The following is a 9,236-nucleotide window of genomic DNA, read 5'->3' on the forward strand; positions in this document are numbered from 1 at the left end:
CAAAACCTACAGCCTGAGATTTTCTCTAGTAGAAAATTATCACTTTTTCCTTTGCTTCTCTAGCGCGTTCTGATGTAATCTGAAAAGATGTGAATCCTCTGCTTGGCTTGAATTTTAAGGACAAGTTCCACTATTCATAATGGCAGAGGAGGGAAATTTCTATAGGTGTTGAAATGTTAGCAAAGAAAATTAAAGAATTGACTAGTATGTGTCAACATGGAAATCATAGAAGAAGTGTAGACTTCTTCTAGCCAAACAACAAATTAGATTAATTCATACTATGATCCAGTAATTAGTAAGATATCTTTAGACCTCACTCTTGAGCAGCTTTAATTTGGTTTCCTCTAATCAATTTTTTTTTACTTAATGATGAATTTAACATTGTGAGTACCTAGTTCAGTAATCATTCATTTTTACATTTTAACATGCTTTTAAACACTGAAATTTACTGGTCATGAGTCATTTATTCTAAGGGATTCTACCATACGCAACCTTACGGTTCAAATATTGTACTTCACCTTGTTTTGCCTATTACTTATATAAACTCCAAGCCAAGTTTAATAAATATTTATATTTAACTTAAAAAGTCACCTGAAATTTATCAAATTGTAAATATTAACATGCTAACCAACACTTATAATAAAAACTTGACACTTCTTTATCTTGTTTGAATAGCAAAGATTAAAAAAATGATAGTTTAAACATTAAATAGGTTCGTTCGGATAAGCTAGGCCTTAAGTATTGACAACATGTATAACAAGCGTGAGAAAAGATCATCAACTAAAAAAGCTTAGCGGAAATCATGTGATACTTCATCTATTAAGAATCTAAGATGTTTCTATTACTCCAAGAAAGAGAAATTTCCATCAATATCTTGATGGACAGTGACAATTGTATGTTGAAGGACTTGGAATTAGTCTTTGATATTTGTCTATATTATAGTCACCTTCAAAGAGCTGTGAGTCTGTGACCTGCTGTTATTATTTAACTTATGATTTGCTAAAGTAGTAGTTTAAGAAGCAAAAGATTTCTGTCCATGTTTGCTCAAAAATCACATATATTATCAAGTCTAGCCAATATGTCCAGTTATCAATCCTATTTTATTGGCATGCCACTGACATAAGAAAATAAAAACAATGATAATAAACAAAATAATTCATATACACCGCCCCTTCTGAGAAAAGGAACCTTTAACTATATAGATGATGATGATAATAATAATAACTTTATTATAATAAGGCTAAATTACACTAAACCTCCATGATCTTTCAGTGTTTTGAAGTAAACCCCCATGAACATTCAAAATCACACTAAACCGCCATGCAGAAATCCCAAATGAACTTTTAAATAAATTACACTATACCACTATGAACTTTCAAAAGTGCTTTTTATGTTGTATTTTGGTTCTAATTTATGGGGGTTATCTACAAAACTCAGAAAGTTCATGGGGGCTTCTACAATTTCAAAAAGTTCATGGAGGTTTAATGTGATTTTGAATGTTCATGGGGGTTTACTACAAAACACTGAAAGATCATGGGTGCTTAGTGTAATTTACCCCTTATAATAATTATAATTAATAAGAACAATCACGAGAAACTTGTTCTCCAAACCTGAAATAGAAGATAATATATTCTTTTGCGTTAGGTGATGGTCATTGTAGAAGAAAAATTCTAGATGTTGATTTGGCAACAAAACTATACTAACTTCTACACGTATATTTTGACTAACAGTAACACAAAAAATAAACTGCAAGGATTTGATGGGGGGTTTGTTGTAAAATGTAGACATGTCTAACTGAATGCATGTACCAAAGTTTGGAAAAAGGTGTCGTCTATTAGAGAACAATTGAAAAGGAGAGATTCAGAAGAATGAATATGATACCGAAATCCATGAAAATGCTACTGAAATCCATGTATGATGCTTGTTAGATCACCATCAGTCCTGCACAGATTCAAGTTGAAAGATACAGGCATGTGGAATTCATGTAACACAAAAAAAGAAAGAAAGAAACTAGATGCATAACGCAAACTAACTTGTCAAACTATACAACAAGAGCAATTTAGTCAGAAACTCGGCAATCACTATTTTTTATGTATGCATTTCTGTAGCTCAGGTCGAGAAACTAAGTGTTCCATTACTGTTGTAATTTTTTTCTAAGGAAAATGTGATGCGTAGTTTCCTCATCTCATGAGGGAGAAATGATAAGTTCTGCAATAATACAATCGAAAACTTTCAACCTACAACCATGGAAATTGAAACCTGCAACTACTCCAAAAAGGGAAGACACCCAACTCACAGGCCAATTCTTGGTTGGTAAAAAGAAATAATATCGCTTTGCAAGATTTTCTAAAAGAAAAAACATCTCATTGTAATCATCTCATAGGGAAAAGGTGATTCTTATACTTGCAAAGGATAACATTGGATATTAAACATCAATGGACAAAAACTGAATCTAGCATCACACAAATCAGGAACTTCATGATGTAGACTGGAAATGGCAATTCTATAAACGGTGTTATTTCGCTGATGCGATATGTTCCAAATTAGTCCTTTGCACATAGAATTACTAGAACAAACACAATTATTATTAATTCCTGCCTCAATCAGTACTTACAAATGTTTAGTACCATTCCGAAGGTATCATAATTACTAGCATATCTTATTGGTTCAACCTCCTGGATACATCTTTAAATCAAGAATAAAATTATATGGTGAAGTTTATCGAGATAGCTAACAATTCAATGTTTGGGTATAACATCCACACAAAAAAATTCAAAAATGCCCGGAAAATGGCATATCTGCCAAATTATAAACTAGATGATGGATAACCATAAATGATGTATCGGATACAGACCTGTTTCAAGTGGAAAACCCGAACCAAAGCCTTCAAAGCCCTAGCAAGGAATAGGAAATAATATGAAACTTCTTTTAACTCTTTGCCATAAAATGGTCAAACTCAAGGGACTTTGTAATTTCCTTCACCAAATTGGATATCAAGTATACAACATAGAGTAAGCAATGTGGATACTATAAGCATCAGTTTTTTCAGTTATCTTGATAGTCCGCTAGTACATAAACATGGGAAACTATAATAATTCAAAAAAAGTGAGGCATAGCTATTATTAGGGGAAAATACGAATGCTTGAGGAGTCGCAATAAGACCTGAATTTGGAACTTCTCACAATCCACCGTAACCCTTTAACAACTCAGTACTCAGGGGGCACAGGTTTTAACTACTTAGTACGTAGTAAAAGAGCTATGAACAAAAAACAATGATGAGAACAATAACAAAGACTTTTGTCCCAACAATGATGTTCAGTCAGTCTACCATAAGAAAACAATGATAAAAATGCAAAATTAGTTGTGCCTGCAATTACTTACTTACAAAAATAAACATTAAAGCACTAATCGAACACAATAGTTTCCTTCCTTTAATTAAAAAACCACTAAAGTCCTCTTTCATTCAGATTCGTGGGTTAGGGAATCTAGTATTAATCAATATACGTCGCCATTAGGACACATGGGCACTAAAAAAACTTTATTTATTCTTTCATAGGCCCCTAGCACCATAACCAATCTTGTTTTCATTTGAAAGGCTTTGACGATGATGCAACAGAAGAACCACAATTCAGATTCTGATGGAAGTTAAATGTAAGATGTAAATTGTCATGGTTTTACCGTCTATTTAATTTATTCCATGGAAAAGACAATTGTATCAATAGCATGTTTACATCTTTAGTCTTTACCATATATCGAAATCATATTACTCCATATAGTTTCTATTGGCCTCATGGTTATGAGCCTACTCCCTAATCTTGTTTTGATGATTACAAACAATTCCTAACAATATGTGTCGAGTGGTTGCATTTGTTTTGTTAGGTAATCTACACAAATATCCATGTTGGAGGATGGATGGAATCGAGTTTTCACGTATCATATATCCAATGGAGGTTGGCGGTATAGTGGAGTGAAGCCTTGCAATTCAAGTTGAATATCCAAGTTCAAGCTTCATCCGCAAGTTTACCAAGAAGAGCTTATTGATCAAGAGAATAGCTCGGGTATATTTAGTTTAGGTTTTTATATTATGTGTGTTAATACTTCAAGCTCATATTAATCACACACACGTATTTGTTGATTTTATCAAAATATAGGTGTTTTTGTGAAAACATTGTTTTATTAGTTAATAGACTTCAATATCAGTGTTTTTGTGAAAACATTTTACTAAGTCTATAAAATTATTTTATAAAGTTTTAAAACATGGTTTAGTCAAAATGACAAAACAAGTGTTGTTCATTTTCATATTTTGAATTATTTTGAAAAATAAAGAGATTTATCATTTGGGAGGTGTTTTTTGAAAACCAGTTTTGTAACATGTTTACAATCATTTTCCAGAGTTTAATATTTTTCTGATTTTATTTGTTATTTTTAAAAGAAGTTTGAAAATCAGATTTTCTGTTTTAGTCAGGCTGATAACCTGTTATCAATCGATTGGTCAGTCGACTGATGAAATCAGTCGACTGGTCAGTCGACTGAAGAATGTATCTGCAATCTTTAAAAGTTTCTGTTCTGTTTTGGTCGACTGATGATCCATCAGTCAATTAATAAAAATAGTCAATCGACTGATGAGCTGTCTGACGTCTATAACGGTCAGCTTATCAGTCGACTAATGATTTTCGTCAGTCGACTGATAAGCCATAACGGCTATATTTCCAACATTGGTTATTTTATCATTTTTGCTGGTTTTGCTTGGGTTTTAAGCCTTGGTTTTTCATCCTATACAAACCCCTATTGTTCTCATCAGAATAAACTATTCAAGAGGTTTTTAACAAGAGTTTAAAAGTGTTTAAAAGATTGTTTAAGTGTTTAAGTTTGTTTTTACAAAGAGAAAGCTTGCATTGTAAATTGAGGAATTCATACTCAATCTTCTTCTCCTCCTTTGTGTTTATAGAGAACTTTTTCTAACTCTTTTCTCTAGCAATTTATTATTGGTTTTCATATTATTATTATTGCTAGTTTGCTAATTGAGTTAGGTTTTATTTACACTCATTTTATCACACACATCCTATTTGAGCTTGTAGGATTTCATACATCATATATTGGGTTGTGGGTTTGTGATTTGTGAGATTGAGCTTACATTGAGTTCTCATCCAATTAGAGAACATTTTATTATAATTGATGAGCTTACATTGAGTTCTCATCCAATTAGAGAACATTTTATTATAATTGAGCTTTATTGTGAGTTGCACATTGTATTATACTTGTATACCGAGAGAAGTGTGTGGTGAGAGACGGGATCGGTTGCAAGAGAAGTGGGGTCGGTAGTAAAGCCTAATGAGAGGTGGTAATTCCGAACACTTGAGAAAGATGACACGGGCTAGGCTAACACTTAGAGGGTGTGAAGTGTATTTGCAAGTGTGTAAGTTGTAAAGTTTTCGGTGAACTAGAAAACCGTATTATGAGGTGTAAACGTTATTCGGGTGAACGTAGAAAACCCGGTTGTGATAGTGAAGATCTCCTTGAGGTAAAGAGCGGAGACGTAGGTCATGGGGACCGAACTCCGTGATCATATCTTGTGTTTGTGTTTGTCTTTTACGCACTATCACTTGTGTTTATTTACTCTTGTTCATATATCCTTGCATATATCAAATTGAATATCAAGATTGTTAGGATATTTTGTTAATAACTTTTAATTGGTATTAATATCTAATAAGATTAGCAATAATCATATTCACCCACCTCTAGGGTTCTTTCAGTTTCACCTCAGTTCCTTCCTACTTTCTTATATAACCGTAGCAATCAGTGTCGTCAATGCGCGAGGTACAATGCGGGGCACAAAGCATCTTTACGCGTACATCCGCAAGGCACAACTCGATGTGCGCGCCTGAGTGATGCCAGCGCACACCACACACATAATTTTTTCAAGATATATAATCAAGCACGAAAGAACATGTTTAGAAATTGACATAAAAAATATGTCAGAATAAATAATATCTTACTACAAAATCACAATATAATGTCTTAATTTCTAATGCTAACACTCAACATCGTAGCAAGATAATACATTTTCAAATCAAATGTCAAATCAAGACTAATATCCAAGCAAAGATGGTTATGATCCTCAATTGAAGGCCACTAAAAAGGCCTAATGGATTTATTTTGCTTTTCAGGATATGGATTATCGAGTATAAAGGCTCAATTGAAATGTTAACAAACAAAAACTATATGACGGTATGTACTACATGCGCCTTGCGCAAAGTTAGGATGCATGCGAAGTGCAAAAGGGGTTGTTGCATCAGATGCGGGGCACTTCACCACTGCCCCGCATCTCAAGGCGCATGAGGCGCAGTGAGGTGTGCCCCTTTGAACACACTGGTAGCAATAAACTTGATAATACATGCATGCTCTCATGCAAATCAACACAACATGGCATGAGAATATATACTCATCGGTGAGCCTATAATAAACTACCGCAATGTTACAGGATCCTAATTTTCTTCTGTTTTGAAGAGTTTCGTTAGAAGAACATGGACACACTGATACACAGGAAAATTCTAAAAGATACCTCATGCATGTTCGACACAACACAGTTTCGTGATACAATAGTCCATACTGGAAAGATGCCTTAGACCAACAAACGCTCTAAAATAGAAGCATCTATCCAAAGGTCTAAAGAAGATTATAATATTCTAGCTTTATCAACAACCAAACCCACTACCAGTGAACATATCAGCTAATCAATTAATCCAGTGGACCAACCGAACTACACAGCAACATCCTAGTATTCCCAGCGATTGAGACACCCAGACTATAGAGGGAAGAAGACCTTGCAACTACACCAAACTCTGAAGTTGTGATACTGGTTGAGGGATGTAGTTTTACACTTTAACATGTCCCCGCAGGTTGAGCGTCTTTTTTTAAGGGCCGAAATGGTTGTTGGGAATTTGAAACTGGGCTGCTCTGATAATAACGTGCTATGGTTTTATATTCTAAACACAATATACATTTGTACTATAAATATTTACAATCAAGATTAGCACATTGGGCATGCACGCTACAAAATAAATCAAGAATACAGGCAAGAACAAAGATGTGAGCATGAACGTAAAAAATTTTTTAATCAGGAAAAATTGGGGGAAATTGTAAATAATAGAGGGAAAAGTTTCTTACCGAGGGGCTGATTCATCACTGTCTTCGATAAACCGCAGCCAACAATACGTTCATTTTCATTCACGGACTGGGGTTCCTCTTTGGATCGAAAACCCCAACTTCGTTGGGAATTTTCGCAATAAATTTGATTTCGAGCTAATTTAGGGCGAGAATGGCGCCATGCCAGGCCTAAAAATGTTGGAAATTTTGGTGGGCCCAGGGGTTACAAATGAGGGAAACTTTCCGTAAAACGCACTTGGACTTTGGGGTGATTAGCATAAGCGCCTCCGGGACTTTGGAAAATTAAGACAAAACCCCCTGAACTTTGGTGAGTTTCACAAAAAATTCTGCACTTTCTAAAAGTTCCACCAATTGAAATGCCCTTTTTCTACTAAAAAAAATTAATAAGCCTCACTTCTAGTAAAACTATTTACAAAGCATCTCCCCATATTTTTTCTTTGCTTCATATCCTCACTTCAACTAGTAAGAATCATATCAAAACCACTTCCATAGGAGCGGGGTGATTTGCACCACAGCTATAATTCCTAAACTGACTCTCTAACTTCACATGAATGTTATAAATTAACTCAGTCTATGTGTTGTTCTCATACAATTTTTACTCCTCCTCGGTGAATAACTCTAGTTTTTAAAAGCTCGGGACGATTTTTGCAAATCGCCTTGGCGGGCACAAGGGTTATGTGAAATTTATCCAATAAATAATCAGACTCGTAGAATAAATTAGTGACGTTTTCATTTTAATGCTCTAAACTTTTATTCATTTTTGGCATAGTATTCTGAAATTTAACTCTATCGGAACGGCACCCTAAATTTTCAGCTTGTCTAAGCTTGTTACTTTCTTCATTTATTCCAAATACAACTAAAATTTCATACCGTGAGAAAAACATTTTTCTGCAAAGGTATAAAACATTTGCCTCCTTTTTATATATATATATATATATATATATAATACAAAAGTTTCTCTCTCTCTATATATAATATATATATATATATATATAATATATATATATATATTATATATATAATTTTTTTTTTCCCTCTAAATAATATAGGAGACCCAGAGATATCACTATTCTAACTACAGTAAATGTTACATAATTTACCTGTTTACAGCATTAGTATTCGCCATTTATTTAAAGGAAATATTATCTGTGTCATCCCACTAAAAATTTGCTACACCTTTTAAAATATATTACTGTACACGAGATGGGATACTATAGCATTTTTAAAAAATATTATTGTAGCAATATTAAAAAAATTATTACCCATACACTAAAATCACCTCGTCCTATGCATTAAAAACGGGATTATGTAGGGATAAAAAAAGAGAAGGTGGTGCTTTGACCGGGCACCACTAATATATATATATATATATATATATATATATATATATACTATATATATATATATATATATATATATATATAGAAGAGAGCGAAGAGAGAGAGAGAGGAGAGAGAGGAGAGAGGAGAGAGAGAGAAGACGCCGAGAACGAGAAAAATGCCGATATGCTGGTACCCAAACACAATTTCATTAGTGGCTTGGCTTAGTGAGTGTCGTCAGTGTTCCCATCCACTCATTTAATCTAGCGGGAGACCACATTCAACCCCATGTGCAATGTGGTCCCCCATTGAAATGAGTAGAGAATAATGATGCCCACTTCCCACTACCAAGCATAACATTTTTGCGCTGGTACCAGCATACCGCATATTCCTCATATATATATATATATATTAGTATATATGATTATATATATATATAGCATATATATATATAGAAAGAGAGAGAGGAGAGAAGGAGAGAAATAGGTGTAGTGCTTGGTACCTCTCTCTCTCCTATCTTTCATTATATATATATATAAATATATATACTAATGATATATATATATATAATAAATGAGGAATATGGGTATGCTTGGTACCAAGCATAAATTTTGTGCTTGGTAGTGAGGTGTCAAATCCCTCATTTTCATTCACGGACTGGGGTTCCTCTTTGGATCGAAAACCCTAACTTCGTTGGGAATTTTCGCAATAAATTTGATTTCGAGCTAATTTAGGGCGAGAATGGCGCCA

The 9,236-nt window shown here is 33.8% G+C and overlaps 1 long non-coding RNA gene across 1 annotated transcript; it reads right to left on the reverse strand.

Annotated features, from left to right (window-relative positions):
* LOC109824613 lies at window positions 1,540–7,311 on the reverse strand. The gene is made up of 3 exons (XR_002242697.1): window positions 7,168–7,311; window positions 2,855–2,894; window positions 1,540–1,941 (listed from the first exon to the last, which is right to left on the reverse strand). It is a non-coding gene; the product is annotated as an uncharacterized LOC109824613 (long non-coding RNA).

This window comes from Asparagus officinalis, chromosome 9 (assembly GCF_001876935.1).
Source record: "Asparagus officinalis chromosome 9, Aspof.V1, whole genome shotgun sequence".
NCBI lineage: Eukaryota > Viridiplantae > Streptophyta > Magnoliopsida > Asparagales > Asparagaceae > Asparagus > Asparagus officinalis.